Source organism: Crocuta crocuta, unplaced genomic scaffold (assembly GCF_008692635.1).
Source record: "Crocuta crocuta isolate KB4526 unplaced genomic scaffold, BGI_CrCroc_1.0 scaffold38, whole genome shotgun sequence".
NCBI classification, from domain to species: Eukaryota; Metazoa; Chordata; class Mammalia; order Carnivora; family Hyaenidae; genus Crocuta; species Crocuta crocuta.
In genome coordinates, this window is record NW_027532605.1 from 2,443,290 (window position 1) to 2,463,474 (window position 20,185).

A 20,185-nucleotide genomic window follows, 5' to 3' on the forward strand; every position below is an offset into this window, starting at 1 on the left:
AAGCTACATACCTTGTTTCTGTGCTAGGCACACATTTCCCTAAATGGGAACTTCACTCAAGTTCTTTCATCCTATAATATTTGTTTATTTATTCTACATCCGCTTAGAATTTTTCTCCCCCTGGCAAACCATGAGAGACTCTTGAATGCTGACAAAAACTGAGGACTGATGGATGTGTGGGGAGGGGGGATGGGCATGGAGGAGGGCACTTGTGGGGATGAGCACTGAGTGTTATGTGGAAACTAATTTGACAATAAACTATTAGTAAAAAAAAAGAATTTTTCTCCCCCTGCCTTTTTTTTTTTTTAGTAAATATAAGGATTTAGGAAATGCATTAGCACTTATTATCTGTTGAGCCAGCAAGGTGCTTACCAAGCATGAGAAGCCAGTGAATGCTCCCGGCTTGGGTGCCCTCAGGGAGCTTATATTCTGGGGACCTGAGAAAGCCTGAGGAGCAAAGCTGTCACAAACAAGTCACTTGTGTGGGGCTGCTCTGAGGGTTTGGCATTTGTCGGAAAAGAATAAGGTATGTTGATCTACATTTGAAATTCAGGATCAAGTATCAGTGAAATCCTATACTAGGCTTTGACATAACACCAAATTTGAATTATAGGAGATATTCCTGGCATTATACTGGACGTTTTTTTTGAAGACCAGTGCTACCAAGGGAGACTCTAAAGATTGTCCAAAATAATACTTGGTTGAAAAAGTATAATACTTGGTTGAAACCATTGGTTGAAAATTGGTTGAAAATTAAAACATTTATAATAAAAAGATACATTGCTACCCCTCTGTATTCTTTGAATGGAATTTAGCCACAGGTGTATATTAACTAGTCATTATGGTCAAAGTGATTTCACCAGTTGCTCATTTTTGCAGTGACCGTGTGACGACTGCAAGTAGGGATTGCATCTGTCTGTCTTCCGGGGCCTAATTTTTATTGGTGTTCCTCATCCTTCCCCCGCACTTCCTGGGAACTACGTATCTCACTCCTGGTCCATCTACATTCAGGTCGTGTCTGAGGAGATACCCTAGCCTCTCCCTGTGAGCCTCTGCTAGACCAACTGCAGGCTCAGGAGATACTTTCTAAGTTTGTTTCTAATATCTAGGCTCCTTTTGTATTCTCTCCTCAAAAGCTACTAAGATCCACCCTCATGGCTCCACTACATAAAACCTCTTTGTCTAGAGCCAGCCCACACTCTGCCAAGGAAAGATTCCTTAGTTCAGGAAATCAGATCCACTAAACAAAGTATCTGGCTCTGCTTTGAATGCTCTTGTGAGTACAAGCTAAATGCTTTTGCTAATATAGTTGTCAGGAAATTGTGTCTGGGACCTGGGCTGAGAAACAAATGTCAGGATCTACAGTGGAGCCCTGTACTTGCAGACCAAAGTTAGCAGGGTTAAAGAATTGGACATCCAGTCAAGAGTCATCAGCCTTCCAGTTCCTCAGTGAGACTGAGAAGGAGAAAAATTTGGAGAAGTGCCTGGATACTACTCTTGAATAACCACACCAGCCCCCTTTTAATTATTTATAGCAAATAGACATAAATCTAAATGAATCTCAAGCTAGAAAGGGATATGGTACCCAAGTTCACTGGAAAATGCAGAGTTACTGGGATATGCTGGACCAGAGTCAGAGAGCCAGCAGAGGCCAATGAGCAGGCAGGCCTGGGAGAGCCACCTGACCCCAGCAGTGCGGTAAACAGACTCTCAGGGGACAGTGAAGAGCTGCCCCCTTTCAGCATAACCTCTTTAAGGACAGTGGGCAAGCACATTTGCATGAGCAGTTCACGCCAGTGGAGAATTTCAGTACGAAAAGATCATTTTTGCCTCTCCTCCTTATTGATGTATCTCAGTAGCGTTTCCTTTTGACTTGGTACTACTACCCTGCTAGCTTCCACCTTGAAGTTATCTTCTGAGTATTAACCAGTTATTCCAAATATTATCTCAAGTCACAATTGTTTATTCTAGCAAAAACTTGAAGATGTTTATGCCATTTTTTTAACCGAGCACAATAAATAACGCCGGATTTGCATGCATGGACACCCGTAATAATGACGTAGAGTAGGCAGAGCCCAACTCCTACTTAATTTTGTGAGTTTCATCGCGTTATGGTCCAGGCAGCACAAAGGCCTAAACAAAAGCATCAACTGGTACAATGTTTTTTATATGTCCTTCTCATGTTTCTCCCTGTACACATGTTTATATATATGTGGCACTGCTATGTATAAAAAAGTAAAAAACTGAAAGCAGCCTACATGTCTAAAACTGGGGACATTTTTTTAAATTTACATTTTAAAAATGAATTAACTAATTAATTAAATTTGAGAGGAAACTCACATACACACACATGGGGGAAGGGCAGAGAGTGAGGGAGAGAAAGAATCTGGAGCAGGTTTGATGCTGTCAGTACAGACATATGGCATATGGCTCAGTCTCACAAACTGTGAGATCATGACCTGAGCCAAAATCAAGAGTCGAGTGCTTAACCAACTGAGCCACCCAAGGCATCCCAAAACTGGGGAAATTTTTATCTACACTGTATTATACTTAGAACATTTTGCAGCTATTTCAATGATCTTTATAATATTTTCTAACAATGTGGGGAAGGAATTGACTTGCATAGTTAAGTGAAAAGGTCAAGATACAAAATTGTTTGGGCGGTTTGACATAACCTGTATAAAAATTAATGCACATGGTAGGGTGGGGGAGTACAGGAAGAATATATGCACACCTGGTTAATAGTTGACATTTTGGGTGTATGATCATATGCCAATTCCTTCTTATATTTTAAAATTTTCGTCATGTTACTACATTGTTTTTACACAAAATCGAACATATTATACACACACACACACACACACACACCTCATCCCAACAGTTTGGACTTTGCTAAGCCGTGCATTTTAATATTATCAGTTATAAATAAAAGTAGTTATTCAAACTGGTATAACCTAGGGGACTTCTTGAAATACGTCATTAAAAAGTTAAGAAGATGGACCACCCCCAGGATGAGCTGTTCCAGAAACGCATTGCACCCCCAGTGCTGGGGACCCATTACTTTCTCCACCTTGCCGCATACATCAGCCTTTTTGTTCCACGTCCTCCCTTGTGGCAGAAAAATGGCTGCAGCAGCTGCATTTTAGAGAAGGAGCAAGGTCAACTTTTCCCCCAGTCATCAAACAACAATCTCTGCTTCATCCTGATGGGACCAGCGTGACCAGTTGCTGAGACCAGGGAACCGCTACACTGGCTTCAGGTTAAATTATGTCATCCGTGCACACGGGTCTGCAGTAGGCTGGGTACTGTTCACAAATAGTTACTGCCTCTCCCTGCTGGAGAGACATGCTTCCCCACCTCACTGACATCAGGTTTAACCACAACTTGCACTGGCTATTGAAATGCAAAATACCAACGTTCAGTACCAAAACAGGACCTCTTGTTTAAGGCTACACTTGGCTTTGCTGAAGCCATTCTGTTCCTTCTGTTAGGTCGAAGCGTTCAGTGTCAGTGTGTGGTTTGCCATCCTCTTTCTCCTCTGTTACGGTCTCTGGCAATACCCCAAAGAGATGCCTCAGTGACAGCCTGGGTTCAACAATAAAGATGAAATTGAGTTGAGCCCCAGCCAACCCAGACTGCACGTGTAGCATGAGCCTCACCTTCGTTATCCGCTGCTGAGAATTGGGGGGCTCCTTGCTACTGAACACAACCTAGCCTTCCCTGACTGGCCTTGAGTCCTAGCTCTGCCGTTTCTTCGCTACATGAACTTGGATAAGTTATCTCACTTATCTACACTTAACTTTCTTTATTTGTAAAATAGAGATGATATGTAAAACTCCTGGTACATACGTAGTCCCCCCCTTATCTACAGTGGACGTATTCCAAGACCCTCAGTGGGTGCCTGAAATGACTGATAGCACTGAACCCTATATATGCTATGTTTTTTCCTATACATTCATACTTATGATAAAGTTCAATTTTTAAATTTCATGCAGTAAGATACTAAAGATAGCTAATAACTAATAATAAAATAGAACAGTCACCTCAATAGATTGTAATAAAAATTACATGAATATCTCTCAAAATACCTTATTTTGCTGTACTCTGCCTTCTCGTGATGATGTCAGATGATAAAATTCTTACGTGATGAGAGAAAATAAGGAGAATGATGTGAATACTGTGACACAGCGTTAGGCCACTATTGACCTGCTGACTCGTCAGAAGGAGGACCATCTTCTTCTAGACTGCAGCTCCCCCTGGGTAACCGAAACTACAGTAAACACAATCACAGATAAGGAGAGACTACTGGACTCAAAAATGGCAACTATGATTGTTTGTTGAAAATCAGACTTACAATTCTTACTTCCATGGGGGATTTTCTCCTAATTTATCTGTGATTTTTCAGGGAGGAAAAAAGTCCATCTGAAAAAGGAGATATATCGTATTCCTTTTCACCAAGACAAAGTTACCCAGCGTCTCAGTATATATACTAATTATCTGTAGATAGAACAAGAAATTCCTCCTCAAGATATAAATGTTAGTTCCTTGGAACGTCCTTGCCTTTTTAAGAAATAAAAAAAAGATTAACCCAAAATTTCATATGGGAAAAATGCTTTTTCACGTTCAATACCAGAATGTGATAAAGCTGTTCGACAGTACTGCTGGCTTCACTGAGGTAATTTTGTTTCTTCTCTGAGTTATCTATTATTGAAGATAGCCAAGCAATGGATATTGAAATAGATGATTTTTCTATTCCATTGTGAAAAGTCTTATGTTCCCTGAACCACTTCCCATAAAGTGATGTATTGTTGTGTGTGTGTGTTTGTGTGTGTGTGTCTGTGATGGAGGGAGGGAGAGAGAGATTATAGTCAGTCAAAGAAATGCAATTTAAAAGTAAAATTTCTACTTTCTTTCTTGAGAATGTAATTAAATCTAGACTTGAATCTAAGTTGACTTGATTTTATAATCAATAATTACTTTACATTATGGAACACATTTTCCATCTTAGACATTTATCACTGACATCTGATATCTAGCATCTTTTTTCAGATTATAGGTTTTATCTTGCTTGGTTTTCTGGTATCCAGTAATTAAAGTATGAGGCAATTATTTACTCCTTTAGATAAACAAATGTGCTTTGAAGAATGCAGTATAAACTAAATCATGGATTAAATGCATGAGGGCAGTAACTCCTACAAACTGCTCTGCCACAGAATTACCTGAAACCTTACACACACACACACACACACAGAGGCATGTACACATATACACATACACACACATTTCTGGGCCTTACCTCAGGACTTGTGAATTACAATCTCTGGAAGAGAGGCTCAAAATTTTTATTCAAAAAGCCTAGGGCATGACATCACCAAGATGGCGACATAGGCTGTTCCTGACTTCTCTCCCCCTCACAAGAACAACTATTAAACTATTAAGACACCACTGAGAGAATCCTAGAAAATAAGCGTAAAGCTGAAGCACTCCCCTGCACCTCGGAGACCAGGACAAAGTACATTAGAAAGGAGTTTGTTTTGGAGACTACTGAGCTATGAACATCCTAGCCCATGTCTCATGGAGCACATAGGAAATAATTTCCCTCGAGCAGATACCTTTCAGTTACCTTGCTAGAGAGAAGAATATGAATTAGTTCATAATTATGAGGTCATGTCAGACTGTAGCACCAAACTTTTTCAAAGTGGATATATCATTTTCATTCTGACTAGGATTGATCCCAGTGGATCTGCATCCTCTTAACAGTTGCTATTGTCAGATTTCCTTTTCATTAAAATGTTTCTTTTTTTGCCAATAAAAATGGATATACAATATTGAGAAAAATTTCACAAACACCCAGATTTTAGTTCTAAATATCATTCTCCACTAAAAGAAACCAAGGATCCTTGTGAAATGACTGATTCCAGGGCTGGGGTGGGGAAAATATAAAATGAGCTTAGAACATTTTCCTGTGCCAGAAAGTATAAAACTGCTCAAAGAATGATGGGAGTCATGTCACAGCGCACACAACTCTGCTCGACAGGGCTCTTGCTGGCCACATCTGGGAGACTGGAATATGAAAGTAAGTAATAGCAATAATAGATTAGAATCCACTGAATAAAATATATATTGATATATTCAAAAGAAGGAAGGAGGGAGGGAGGGAGGAAGGAAAGAAAGGAGGGGAGAGGAAGAAAGAAAGGAGGGAGGGAAAGCAGAAGGAAGATGGAAAGGGGGGAAAGGAAGGAGAGAGGGAGGAAGGAAAAGTTCTTATAAAAGAATGCCAACTGATGCTGTGGAAGCAATAATGCAATTAGAAAATCACCCTTTGGGCAAGAATAATCAATAGATGCTAAAACCAATAGTTAAGAGTATGATGAGGAATAGAAAGGATATTTACATCATCTCAAAGTATCTCCCCACAATGACATCCTAATGACAGAGGGAAAACAGTAAATTTACAGTGAAAAAGTCTGGCAGGCACCACCTATATTGGTTTGGATGGTGTTCCCTAAAAGATATGTTTACATCCTAACCCCCAGAATCTGTGAATGTGACCTTTCACATTCACAAAAGGTCTTTGCAGACATAATTAAGTTAAAGATTTAATAAAACCATCCTGAATTACCCGGGCCCTAAATCCAATGACAAGTGTCCTTATAAGAGACAGAAGAAGAGAAGGCATGGACAGAGAAAGAGGAGAAAGAGGAGAAAGCCATGTGTATAGAGGCAGAGAAGCTGTGAGAAATGCTGACTGCTATGGGAAGCCGGGGGACGCAAGGAAGGATTATACCCTAGACTTTCCAAAGGGAGTACAGCCCTGACGACTTGTTTGAAGTCACATGATTTATGGTAATTTGTTATGGTGGCCCTAGGAAATGAATACACCACCTTAACCCTATAATCAGTGTTAATATCACCCACATTCTATGGTTCTTGACGAGATAGACTAGAAAGCTCATGGCCTCACTCACATAATGTTCCTGCCAAAATTGCACAACCTGAATCTTACCATGAGGAAAGAGTGGACACATCCAAATTGAGAGCCATTCTCCAAAAACTTGTCTCTACTCTTGAAAAATATTGAGGTTATTAAAAAAAAAATACAATGAAAGGTTGAGGAACTGCTCTAGATTAAAGAAGACTAAAAAAAATATGACAACAAAATACAGTGAGTGTCCCAGTCTGTGAAAAAAGAGTCATTTGGGAGAAAATTGGCAAGGCTTGAGTATTAGACTGTGGATTAGATAATAATATTGTATTAATCTTCAAGCTCGTATTTTTATTACTCATATTATGATTATGTGACAGAATATCCTTGTTTCTAGGAAATAAACACTGAATATTAAGGGGCAGAGGGTCATAATGTCTGCAACTTATTCCCAAATGATACAGAAAAAAATTATCTATGCATACATGTAGAAAAAGAATGAAGAAGCACATCTGGCAGAGGTTAATAAGTGGAATGCCAGAGTTCTTTGTGCCATCATTGCATTTTTCATTAATTTTGAAATTATTTCAAAATAAGATTTAAGATTTTTTTTAATGTTTCATTTATTTTTGAGAGAGAGAGAGAGATCACGGGTGGGAGAAGAGCAGAGAGAGAGAGAGGGAGACACAGAATCGAAAGGAGGCTCCCAGGCTCTGAGCTGTCAGCACAGAGCCCGATGGGGGGCTCGAACCCATGAGCTATCAGATCATGACCTGAGCTGAAGTTGGACACTTAACCAACTGAGCCACCCAGGTGCCTCAAAATAAGATAATTTTTAAAACCTATTATATTATTGTAACGTGTAGCCAGGTATGAAAAACACTGCATTAAAATTCACTTGTTAAGGCAGTGGGCTCATCTGGGTGATTTTGCCACCCAGGAAATATATAGAAATGTCTGAAGACATTTTTGAAGGTCAGTTACTGCACACAATGAGGAGAGGGGAGCAGGGATCTGGAGGGTACCACAAGCATCTAGTGTGTATAGTGGCCAGGGATGCCACTAAAATAGTAAAATGCCCACACAGCCCCCCCCACAAGTAATTATCTGACCCAAAATGTCAGTAGTGCCACTGCTAAAAACCTTACTTTAAGGAAATGATACACCCTCACTAATAGAACCAGATTCTAAACACTTATGGAAAATAGCACCAAGTATATATAGGTTTAACACTCACTACAGCAACATCATATATCAACCAAAGATTCCTATTTTATTGGTAAAAATATATTTGCATTTCAAGACTTGGAAGTCACATACAGAAATGTATACAGTCACATGTGACACTGTATGCCAGGCAAGAGTAGGAAAGGAAAGGAGAAGCATAGAAGTTTTTTTGACTCATTCACTTTAACATCAACCAAGTAGCTTTCATAATTTTAGACAATAAGTCCACTGCAAATGCAATTGCAAGGCATTTGAGCAGCTCAGTGAGAAAGACAAATAGACTCCTTTCAAACTTATGACTAAAGTCATAAAGCGTATAAATACATTACATTTACTGGTTACCTAGGATAATCCGTATCACTTCTTTCCACATCCAATGAGATTTCCCATTTCTATATATATATATTTTTTTTACCATAGGAGAGCCACACAAACATCACCATAACTAAGGAGTGATAGATCAGACAGTATTAGTCGGATTGTCACGTAACAAGCAACCCACAAACGTCAGTGACTCTCAACAGCAAACATTCATCTCTCCTTCATTGGTCTGTGCACTGGCTAAGTGGACTCTGCCTCAAGTTCAGGTCTGCTTTGCATGTCCCTCACTCTGGGACCAGTGATCCCTTGGCCAGATGGCTGCTACTTCACGGCAGATCACAGACGCTCTAGAAGCCAGGCCAAACTGCAAGCACATTTAAAGCCTCACTCACATCACATCTGCTAATATCCTAAATATCTTTCCATGTCACGATGAATAGTTTTATCTCAGTTTAATTGTTGCATAGTATTCTGTAGCATAGGAATGCCATCATTTATTAAGCCTCTTAAAACTGTGCATTGAGCTTACTTCCAATTCTCCCCTATTATATGTGAAGCTGTGATAAACATTCCTGTAACTAAATTTTTATCTGAATTAACCATTCATTGTTAAGGGAAAAAAGTCTAAAAGTGGAATTTCTGGGTGAAAGCATAGAAACAATTATTTTCAAAAGGTTTTTCTTCTCAATGTTATCTGGCATTCAAATCAAAGCAGTCAGTGTTAGGCAGTCAGTGGGGATATGAGGCTGTAAGGTATTGACACATACATGTGGGTGGGTAGGCATGAGAGAGGAGCAGAAGAGAAGAGAGGGAGAGAGAGAAGGAGGGAGGAGAAATTGAATGTGAGAATCCTCCAAATTCAAATTTCCTGAGAGGGTGGATCCCAAGAGTGAGTGATCCGAAGTCCCAGGTGGTAGCTTCTTATGATCTAATCTTGGAAGTTCCAGAATATTTCTTCTTCTGTATTCTTTGGTTGCAGCAAATCACTCAGGTCTTCCCATAAGCAAAGGGAGAATTTGATTCTGGCCTCTTGATTAGGAAGCAGAAATTCACGTTGCAGAGGAATGTGTGGGATGGAAACTATTTCTGTGGCCATATTTGGAAGATGCGATCTCTGCTGCTGGGGGTGGTGGTAGGGGTGGTGGTGAAAAGTTGTTGTCTGACATTCTCTGAAGCTGTTGACTAGTTTTTCACATGTTTATGTCTTTCTCTGGAGAGAATCCTAAATATCAGTAAGATTCTCAAAGGAATCTGTGACCAAGATAAATAAAAAGTAGAAGCAATCACTAATCTAGGTAGATTATGGTGTGTTACATAATTAAGTTTATTTTATACCCTAATATTCCTCTTAAGATATTTAATCTGCCATTAGCTTGGAATTGTTCGACCTCTAGCTATGATTCACTAAGAAATTCATCCAATTAAAATTTTAAAAAGATGTCAGATAATTCTGTCAGCATGAGTGACAAATTAAATAAAACCAGATACACATACACACACATACAGTCATGTACATGTATATATGCATATTCTGAATTTTAAACAGAGAAGCCTAATTAAGTGGTGTTTGTACTTTGGACCACTGTTGCATCACAGCTACCTATATTTGACACTTAGGAGAATTCTAATAGACTATTTATATTCTACACACAGTTAGGGGAAATTTTCTTTTTAGATGCCTGCAGCACAGGGCACAATGATGCTGCTGTTGAGATTGAGATGTCTCTTAAGTTTCTTTTTAGCTGGCATGTTCATCTCCATTATCATCCTCTTTTCAAGTGATGTCTTCTTTCTTTTTTTTTTTTTTGAAGTTTATTTCTTTTTGAGAGAGAGAGAGAGAGAGAGAGAGAGCGAGCAGGTCAGGCGCAGAGAGAGTGGGGGAGGGAGAGAATCCCAAGCAGGCTCTGCATTGACAGTGTGGAGCCCAACACAAGGCTCAGTCTTACGATGTTGAGATCATGACCAGAGCTGAAAGCAAGAGTCAGATGCTTAACCAACTGAGCCACTCAAGCACCCCTCAAGCAATGCCTTTTTTTTANCGACTAAGCCACCCAGGCGCCCCAGCAATGCCTTCTTAAAGAGACTGGGTCCGTTGTTCCAAAACATTCTGGAACTTTGCTAATTTTTTCAACATGTATCCCATAGATATAAATGTTTGAAGAGATTAAGGGTGAACATTTTTTGCCATGGATGCTTCACAGTTGCTACTATGTACCTCATATGACATCACACCAGGACGTGCATGATACTATTTGCCTTGCCTTTAATGACGCGGATCGATCAGCAGATCCAGATGGCGACTGCCTGATTCCTGGCTGTAAAGTTGTTGGGTGACCTTCTGACTCCCTTGGAATAGTATCTAGTTTCTCATTAATATTTTGCTTCTTAGTTTTAGCAGCCATAAATGCTTATTACCTGAATCAGTTATTTCATTAGATGTAAAATGGTGAATTTTTCTAATTTTATCATTTCTTCTGCATTTACTAGCTAGAATACTTGTATAAAAAAACTTTTCCTCATTAACTAGAGCTATATTGTAAAATTTTGAAAATAGAGTTTTCACATGGAAGGCAGATCAAGACTTACTTTTCCAGTTAATTAATTTTCAGAGAACATGTTAATAGACTACATCCAATACTGATAAATGGATTGTGTTTGTTACTTTGGTTCTCTCTTTTGAGTATCATTATGAATTCAGGAATATTTATTTCATACTGTGTTTTGATCAATTGCCATCATTTTTCTTGTTGATGGTAAAATTGTCTACTTTTAGGCAGTGGACAGGTTCCCTGCTTTTCCAGCCTAACAAGAGGATCTGGTCTCAGTTTGTCATTTGCCACTCCACATCGGGGACCAGATCTCTCCAAGAATCCCCGGTTCCTTTTTCTGAGACCGTAGTCTGAGTGCTAACATTCTCATCATTACTGTCATTGCTACTGGGTCTTTTCTGTGGACAGAACTGAAGTATTTTCACATTTTAAATTTTAACAAATTCATATTCACAATTCAGATATATTTGAATATTTGATATATGACATTCAAATTTCAAATATCTAGTTTAAATTTAAATGTAATCAAAAGTAACCTACACGTGCTTATTGAATCATTATATCGTACACCTATATGTTGATTATACTTGAATTTAAAAAACAAAATTTGTCAAAGTAACGTATTGGGTTTTTTTTTAAAGTTTTATATTGGTATCTTCTTTCTCTCAGACATTACAACATTAATGTAATTACTTATTTATAAGTACAGTATAACTTTAAAACATCAATATAATATAATGAAATATAGTAATATTATTACTAACAATCAGATACTGAATGAAGGTGAAGATTTCTTTGTAGTTTTGTTAGACTGTATTGCAGTAATGATGTGAAATATACCCTATGTTCCGACATACTCAATGGACCTACATATAGGCAAAAGCTTTTGTCTTGAGGAAGAGGAAAGGTCTAGCTAGGTTAATGGTCAGAATGGCTTCAGTTACCTCAGCCGGGCCCTCCCCCAGCCCTGAGAAGGGACGAGAAAAGGCCCGAGATGAGTAGAGTGGGCTGCATTGGCCTGTGGACACAGCACAGCCTGAGACGCTCTGGGCCCCAGCCTCCAGGACTGCTGGGTGCCCATGGCCACCGAGGAGATATGCCCCCAGCTGCACTGAACAAAGACAGATGAAATACGAGATGCGTGTTTATCTGTGCACAGTGTCTGTGCCCCGACTGCAAGCATGAGATAGCCAGACACTTCACCGCAGTGATGGGAATGTTTCGTAGCAGTTCTGCACTTGAAAAGAATAAATTGTATAAATGAAAAGTATATACTTCCTCCCAGCCCTAGACCATTCAAAACATTTCATTGGACAGCATGACATTTTTGAGTGGATCACAGGGCTTGTTGCTATTATTTATCGTGTTCTTATCACATTGGTATTTAAACACCTTATTGCTGTAAGTGAGAGAAAAGGTCCTGTTTCCATGGGCTGTGTTTTTCAACCAGTGATTCAGGAGTATTGCTATGCTTGCTCTTTTTGGAGCTGCACTCATATTGCTGCTGGAAGGCAACAACAAAGAAAACACAGGTGAGCTTGGCAGCCTTCGAGGAGGCAGCAGGTGGGAGGAGAATGATCAGGAAAAGCCAAGAAAGGCTTTGGTTTTTTATAACGGAAATCTGTGTTCTCTCCTTTTGAGACACTGCAAACTAACAGTCTCGCTTTCTTCTCTTCTCCCCTTTTCCTCTTCTGTTTTGCCCAAATCTGCTGTTTCAAGCTCAGAAGCGAGAGGTAACCTGTTCAAGTCCAGTTCTCTATCTCCCGTCTAATTAATTAGGGCTGTCCCCCAGGACCTCCACTCCTGTCACCTCACAGATCTTGGAAACCTGCTTAGTTCAGTCCATCAACTTGAATTACTGGGAACAATTTGGCCACTCTGTTTCATATTCCACTAGCCCTCTCCTTAACCCCTCATATTCACAAAACATTTGCTTAAAGCAATAATGTCAATCACTAATGTAATCAGCATTCCATAGAGAGCTGGCTAGAAATACCAGCTCCTCTACCCTGTATTTAAATTCTGATCTAATAAGATCAAATAATAGTAAGGCCCGAGTGATACTGATGAAGGTAATCCTGATTTTTAGTAATCCTCCATTCCATCAATCCAGTTATACAGCCTTTTCATGGGAGTATAATAAATAAAATCAATACTTTTTATTACTTTACCACCAGAAACTTACTACACCTAGATTCAAAAGCGTAAGTCCAAGGATTGCACTTCAAGGAAAAGTGGCTTCAATATGTGAGGAGACAGGGAGATAAAGAAGAGTTCTTGGATCCTGCCTGTGAAGCCCAGGCCTCCTAGGAGGACGGAGTACTACTCAGCAATACAAAGGAACTAACTGCTGATATACACCCAGCAGAGGTGAATCTCAAGATCAGTGAAAGAAGCCAGACACAGAAAGAGTGAATAGACAGAAATCAGATCAGTGACTATTTGTGGGAGGGAGGGAATTGATTGGGAAGGAATTTGGGGGGAAATTCTCAGTGATGAATCTGTATCGGGGTGCCTGGGTGGCTCAGTTGGTTAAGCGTCTGACTTTGGCTCAGGTCATGATCTCATGGTTTGTGAGTTCAAGCCCCACATCGGGCTCTGTGCTGACAGCTCAGAGCCTGGAGCCTGCTTCGGATTCTGTGTCTCCTCCCTCTCTCTGCCTCTCCCATGCTGATGCTCTGTCTTTCTCTGTCTCTCAATAATAAATAAAAATTAAAAAAAAAGAAAAGAAACTGTATCTTGATCGCCAAGGCTGTCTATTGCTGGAATGTATGCTTCTGTCAAACTATCTAATTTTACATTTGTGATCTGTACATTTCATTATATGCAACTTATATCTTAAAATTTTAAACTTGAATATATCTACTTTGGGTGATGATAGAAAATATTTTTACCAATTTTTTTGCCAACTTGTATCTTTTAAAAGTATGCACAAGGAAAAAAAAAGCCCTCTCAAGATAGAAAATGATTTAGCATAGTGCTGAAAATACGGTATGCACTCAATAAAAATGTATTGACAACTAATAGCCATGCAAGAGTAGTTCACTGCATAAGTTTGTTTATAAGATGCCTCCTTTCAGCCCAACATTATAGTCAAATTCAGTGCTATCTACAAGATTAAAATTTCCCAGCCTTATAAAAATATTTTTGGTAATCCTCCATTCCATCAATACAGTTATACAGCCTTTTCATGAGAGTATAATAAATAAAATCAATGCTTTTTATTACTTCACCACCAGAAACTTACTACATCCAGATTCAAAAGCATAAGGCTCTCTGCAAGGCTGATGTATCCTTCAAGGAGTATTTTATGAGGAAAGCATACTGTTATAATTTTGCAAAAATAAAGAAACCTACCTTTAAATCATAAGAAGTATATCTTTTATATATATAAGGGTAACCAATCCCCGATATATGATCTCTAGCTAGATAAATACGGGGCGGGGGTTATCAGTTTTCTTCTAAAGAAATAAAATTTCCTGAAAAATATATACTGGATGAATTTTATATTTCTATAATAAAAAATATGCCCTGCCAAGTCTCAGGAAAATTGGACAAATGGCTGAGTAAGACCTCTCTTTCTTAACTGTGATGTGTTTCTAGTGGTAACTGGTCTCATAATAAATGTCATTTTTCTTTTATGTTTTTACCCTTTTTGAGAACTATGACCCCTCCCTTCCTGAAATCAAAGAACAAACCATGCAAAAATACAAATCAAACTAACATTTCAGGCTAAAAGATAATTTATTGTTAGATTATGTATCCACAATGCTGAAGATACAAGTTTGAAAACATTCTTTAGCAACAGGAACTCCCCAAATATTTTCAATTGCTTTGTCACTAGAGAATCCACATATAGAGAAGAAATAAACAATAAAACATTATAGGACAGCTCTTATTGGAGAAATATGATTTTCTTTTTCAATTTCTAGAGGATATAATTTTTAAAGGGAAAAAATAGAAATAATGAAAAAAGTAAGGACAATTCAAAAACTGGGAAAAGTTTTAAATCCCTCAACCACATATAAAAATTTTCATTTTATTATATATTTTATTTATTTTATTTTATTTTTTCAGAAACACAGGAACTGGCCCTCTCCAGACCTCTGGGATCACAATCACCTGGAGTGGGGCTCAGAAAAACTGTTTTTCACAGTTCCTTCCAGTAATTCTGATGTTCTCCGGAGTTACCAATGATGCTCTGCAGAGATGTCTCAGCATCTGTGTTCTCCCGGCCGCCATGCTGACAGCCTCTTCAGGTACGGTCTGTGGATTCTGTGCTGAATCACCTCCGAGAGGGGGGAACATGAGCTTACTGGCATGTAAAATGTAGGTCCCCCAAACTAAACCGCTGAGTCAGAATCGTTGGGACAGGGCGCAGGAATATGCACTTTTTATAGATTCTTAAGTGGTTTTTAAACATATAGCAATTTGAAGTTTACTACCTTGTGGATCTCCCCAAGGACTACTTTTCAATGGTGCGCCTGGGTGCCTCTGGTCGGTTAAGCACCTGACTCCTGAGTTTGGCTCAGGTCATGATCTTACAGTTTATGGGTTCAGGCCCCACACTGGGCTTTGAGCTGACAGTGCAGATCTAGCTTGGGATTCTTTCTTTATCCTTTCTCTCTCTGCCTCTCTCCGGTGTGAACTCCCTGTCTCTCAGAATAAGTAAATAAACTTAAGAAAAAAAAAAAGTTTCCTGCTTTCTTCTGTCTCTCAGTATGTGTGGTGGATAAATAATACCCCATCAAAAACATCCACATCCTAATCCCCAGAATCTGTGAATTTTACATGGCAAAAAGGACTTTCTAGATAGGGTGAAGTTAATTAATATTCTTGAGATAAGTGATTCTCCCGGTTTATCTGGACGTGCTCAGGGTAACCCCAAAGCTCCTTACAAGAGCGAAGTTCATGGATCAGAAAAGAGATGTGACAACAGAAAAAAAGGATCAAAGTCTGAAAGAGCTTTAAAGATGCTACCTCACTCCCTTTGCAGATGGAGGAGGGGCCCACAAGCCAAGAGATGCAGACAGTCTTTAGAAGCTGAAAACGGCAAGGACACAGATTCTCCCCCAGAACCTCCTGAAAGAATGTAGCCCTGCCCACATCTTGATTTGGGCCCAGCATAGACCCATCTCAGGATTCTGACCCAACCTGTGAATATTTGTTACAACAGCCATAGGACGCTAATCCGATATATAAAAGATACAGAAAGGAACGTAATACAGGGACAAACTGTACTATTACTGAAGAAGCTTACCTCATTTGGAGAGTCTACCACACTAGAGAAGGGATGTTTAGTGTTCCCTTGGATTTATTTTTATCAAACAATTTCTTTGAGTAGAGGTCTTAATTAGATGTAGGGTTCCAGTGATCATAATAAACAACTCCAGAATGTTAAAGAGAAGAGAAAAGAAAAGGAAAAAAAAAGAAAAGAAAAGACCTTAGTTACTCAGTAGCTGTAAGATTTCCTGTTCAGATTCAATCTTCAGGACATTATCAAAAGATATGGAAGGCCACCTACTATGTACAGCTCATGACATCTTTCCCTAGTGTCTGCTCCCACGTGGCAGACAAGGCCCAAAATACTCAATTCAGAGGAAGAATCAGGAAAAGCATTCATAATGGACATCCTTCATCTGCTGTCATCAGTTACACAGTCAACCCTGTAAAGGAACACGCCACTGGGGGAAAAGACTTCAGAATCCTCTTATCAGCTGCTTCTTTAAGCAGTGGTTCTCAAATGAGAGCATGCATCAGGTCACCTGAAGGGCCCCCTCCGGGGCTACTGGTGCAGGAAATCTGAGGTGAAGTCCCCTGCTCTGCTGCCTGTCCAGGATCACATCCTGAAAATTGTGGACTGGAGCAATGGGTCGCAATATTGACCCCACATTAACATCACACAGGACACCAAGTCATCATCATGCCCCACCTCAGGCCAATTAAATCTGACTTGCTGATGGTGAGACCAACCAACATGATTTTCAGTCGTTGCAGGTGATGCCAATGTGCAATCAAAGCTTGGCACCTCTGCCCCAAAAGCCAAAGTGACAATGAAAAAGGGGCGTGAGTCAATATCAGAGAGAAGGGGCAGTAACGGTGACCTTGAGATGCCCAACCCTTTGGCTGCCTCCGACCATAGGATCTCTTCTTTTTTAAAATTAATGTATTAATTTATTATTATTATTATTTTTTTACAAATAGTTTATTGTCAAATTGGTTTCCATATAACACCCAGTGCTCATCCCCACAAGTGCCCATAGGATCTCTTCTTAAGAAAATATGTCTCCTGCTTCAAAGTCAAAGTTTAAAGTTTTTTTAATGTTTTATTTACTTTTGACAGAGAAATAGAGACAGTGTGAACAGGAGAGTCTCAGAAAGAGAGGGAGACACAGAATCCGAAACAGCCTTCAGGCGCTGAGCTAGCTGTCAGCACAGAGCCTGATGCGGGGCTCGAACCCACTAACCGTGAGATCATGACCTGAGCTGAAGTCAGACGCTTAACCGACTGAGCCACCCAAGTACCCCCAAAGTCAAAGTTTAAAACCAACATCTGATCTAAGGAAATAAGAATATGATGCCACAATATACTGTCCAGCCCAAAAATAGGACATTTCTATTAGTTGTTTAAGCTAGGGGAAAATGGTAACCTGCTGGAAATGATGGTATGACCCTAAATACTCTCTATCTGTTTAAAAATGTATGATAGTTTCATAGTAAATTGCAAAATAATCCCTTAATCTTCCTTTTTACAGAAAGACTCAAAAGAATAATAGTTTCTTATGCTAAATTAAAAAAAAGGTGCAGTACTTTATCTCTCAAGTAGCCTCAGTATTTTCTGTTTTCAGGCCCTTAATGTTCTGTGCTTCGTACCCATATAGCTCTCTCTTCCTCACATCTATATACCCTATTTTTATTATCATGAATATTCATTGTTTCCAAACAATGTCTAATTACTCGTCTGTCAGACACCACTCAATTCAGGTTTTATTATTTTAAACTCATAGTTTTCTGTTGAGACCTACATGACCTGAACTTAGATTACCTACCATCATACTATTTTTGTGCCTTTTTGAGATAAACTGAAAAGCAATACTACTTTCTAACACACAGCCTGAGCCCTTGTGCTTAATGTCATTGGAGCTCTGAAAATAATTGCCTTTTAAGAGAATCATTGTTTTCTGTCTTATGTCCCCAATAATGGCTTTAATCTGTTCAGAAAACTGATGCACAACCTGATATGTTTACTCATTTTCATCCCAGATTTGATTGATATATGTACACAAAGGTACTTTACTTTGGATTGTAACACCTATCAACAAATACTGTAAATCCCTTAAGCAAATGTTTTTGTAACAGACTGTGAAAAAGAGCTATTAGAGTCACATTTACTTTTTCCAGGCGATTTGATATAAAAATTCCTTAAATATTTACTTCCATACATAAGGGAAATTTACTAGTTCTTTCTGCCTTTACTTGCTGGCAGGAAGCTAGCCTTCTGACACTGTCTTTTCAGGTTTTTTTTTTCAGGTGCTTTTGGAAGGTAAGACTTGGAAGAGTAACCCTTAATCCAAGCCACATCTGACTCTTTTAGCTTATTTCATTAAAAGACCCAAGAAGCCTAAATATTGTATGACAGAGTTGAATTTCCTCCAGAGCACAGACCAGATTTTATTTATGGTACTACTTACTAATTAAAATCAGTTTAAAGAAAAAATTCAATGAAGATGAATGATAGGATTTACTTCATCAGTGTCACAGAAATTAAAATATAAAAATGTATGTCAAATGGATTATTTAACATCAAATGAGTTACACACGTGAATGTAAATTTAACTATTTTCAAACCAGAGGGCAGAAATCTCTGAATTTAGTCAAATCAATGCACACATACAAACATATCCATTGCATGAAGTTTTAATCTGATTTCTATTTTACTTTAACATGAGCTTATTTATAAAATGTATGTTTTTGTTGCTATTTTCCTGGTAACGTATAGCGGCTGGAAAAAATTCACACACTTCAGGAATAGTAAAAGTTGGTATACTTATACTTCCATGTTTTTGTAAACATAAACGGGCCCATATTTTGCCTGTAAGCACTGCACTTTAAAACTGCATTTTGTAGTTGTTGGATAGTTTTCCACATCAATACATTAAGATTTTCATGGTAAAAACCACACTTGTAGGCCATTTCAATGTTTGACTCTATTCTAAGGTATTTAGACCCCTATTGATAGACATTTAAATCCTTTCAATTATTCAATATTGTAAGCAACTTTGCAAGAAACAAACTTAACATGTATTCAATTATTTCCTTAGAGTAAATTCCTAGGAGTAGAATTGCCAGGTAAGAGAATGCAAACACTTGAAGCTTTGGTATCTGTGTTACTAGATGTCTCCAAAAAGGTCAAGCAGAATTTCTCTCTTCTGGTGTATTATTATTTTCCTCCATGCTCACCAGCAGGTATAAAAACAAAAAAAGGTTTATTGAACCTTTATTTATTGAAATAAATTTATATATCGTAAAATTTACTTGTTTTAGGTATACAATCCATTGATTTTCCCTAAATTAACAGAGTTGTATAACCTTCTATCACAACCCAGCGTTAGAATATTTCCAGCACTTTCAAGAGGCCCCTCGGGCCCATTTGTAATTATTCTTCACTCCCAACCAAGGGCCTGGCAACCACTAATCTGCATTTTGCCTTTTTTCCAGTTGTCATATAAATGGAATCATACAATATGTGGTCATTTGTGTCTGGCTTCTTTCACTTAGCATACTGTTTGTGAAGTGCATCCATCTTGTCACATGTATCCATAAGTCATTCCTTTTTATTTTTTATACCCCTCCCTCCCAACACACACACACACACACACACACACACACAAATCTTTCCATTCCAAAAGGGAAGATTCTGGGCACAAGAGTTACTAGTCTATAGCAGCTATGCTGGGCAAGAATTCTGAAGACTCCTACCTTTAGGGTAAAGAAGTGCTTTACCTTTCTGTAAAAGGCCTGTATGTGGGAGTGCCTGTGTTGGTTAAGCATCTGACGTGGGCTCAGGACATGATCTGCATCGAGTTCTGTGCTGACAGCCTGGAGTCTGCTTCACATTCTGTGTCTCCCCCTCTCTGCCCCTCCCCTGCTTGCCCTCTGTCTC

At 38.9% G+C, this 20,185-nt stretch overlaps 1 long non-coding RNA gene across 1 annotated transcript in view; it reads left to right on the plus strand.

Annotated features, from left to right (window-relative positions):
• The window catches only part of LOC144244896 (uncharacterized), a 78,860-nt gene extending 63,583 nt beyond the window's left edge, over positions 1-15,277 (plus strand). The window contains exon 3 of the long non-coding RNA XR_013339102.1: positions 15,100-15,277. This is a non-coding gene — a long non-coding RNA (uncharacterized LOC144244896). The remainder of the gene's footprint in view (positions 1-15,099) is intronic.
• The last annotated feature ends 4,908 nt before the right edge of the window (positions 15,278-20,185 follow it).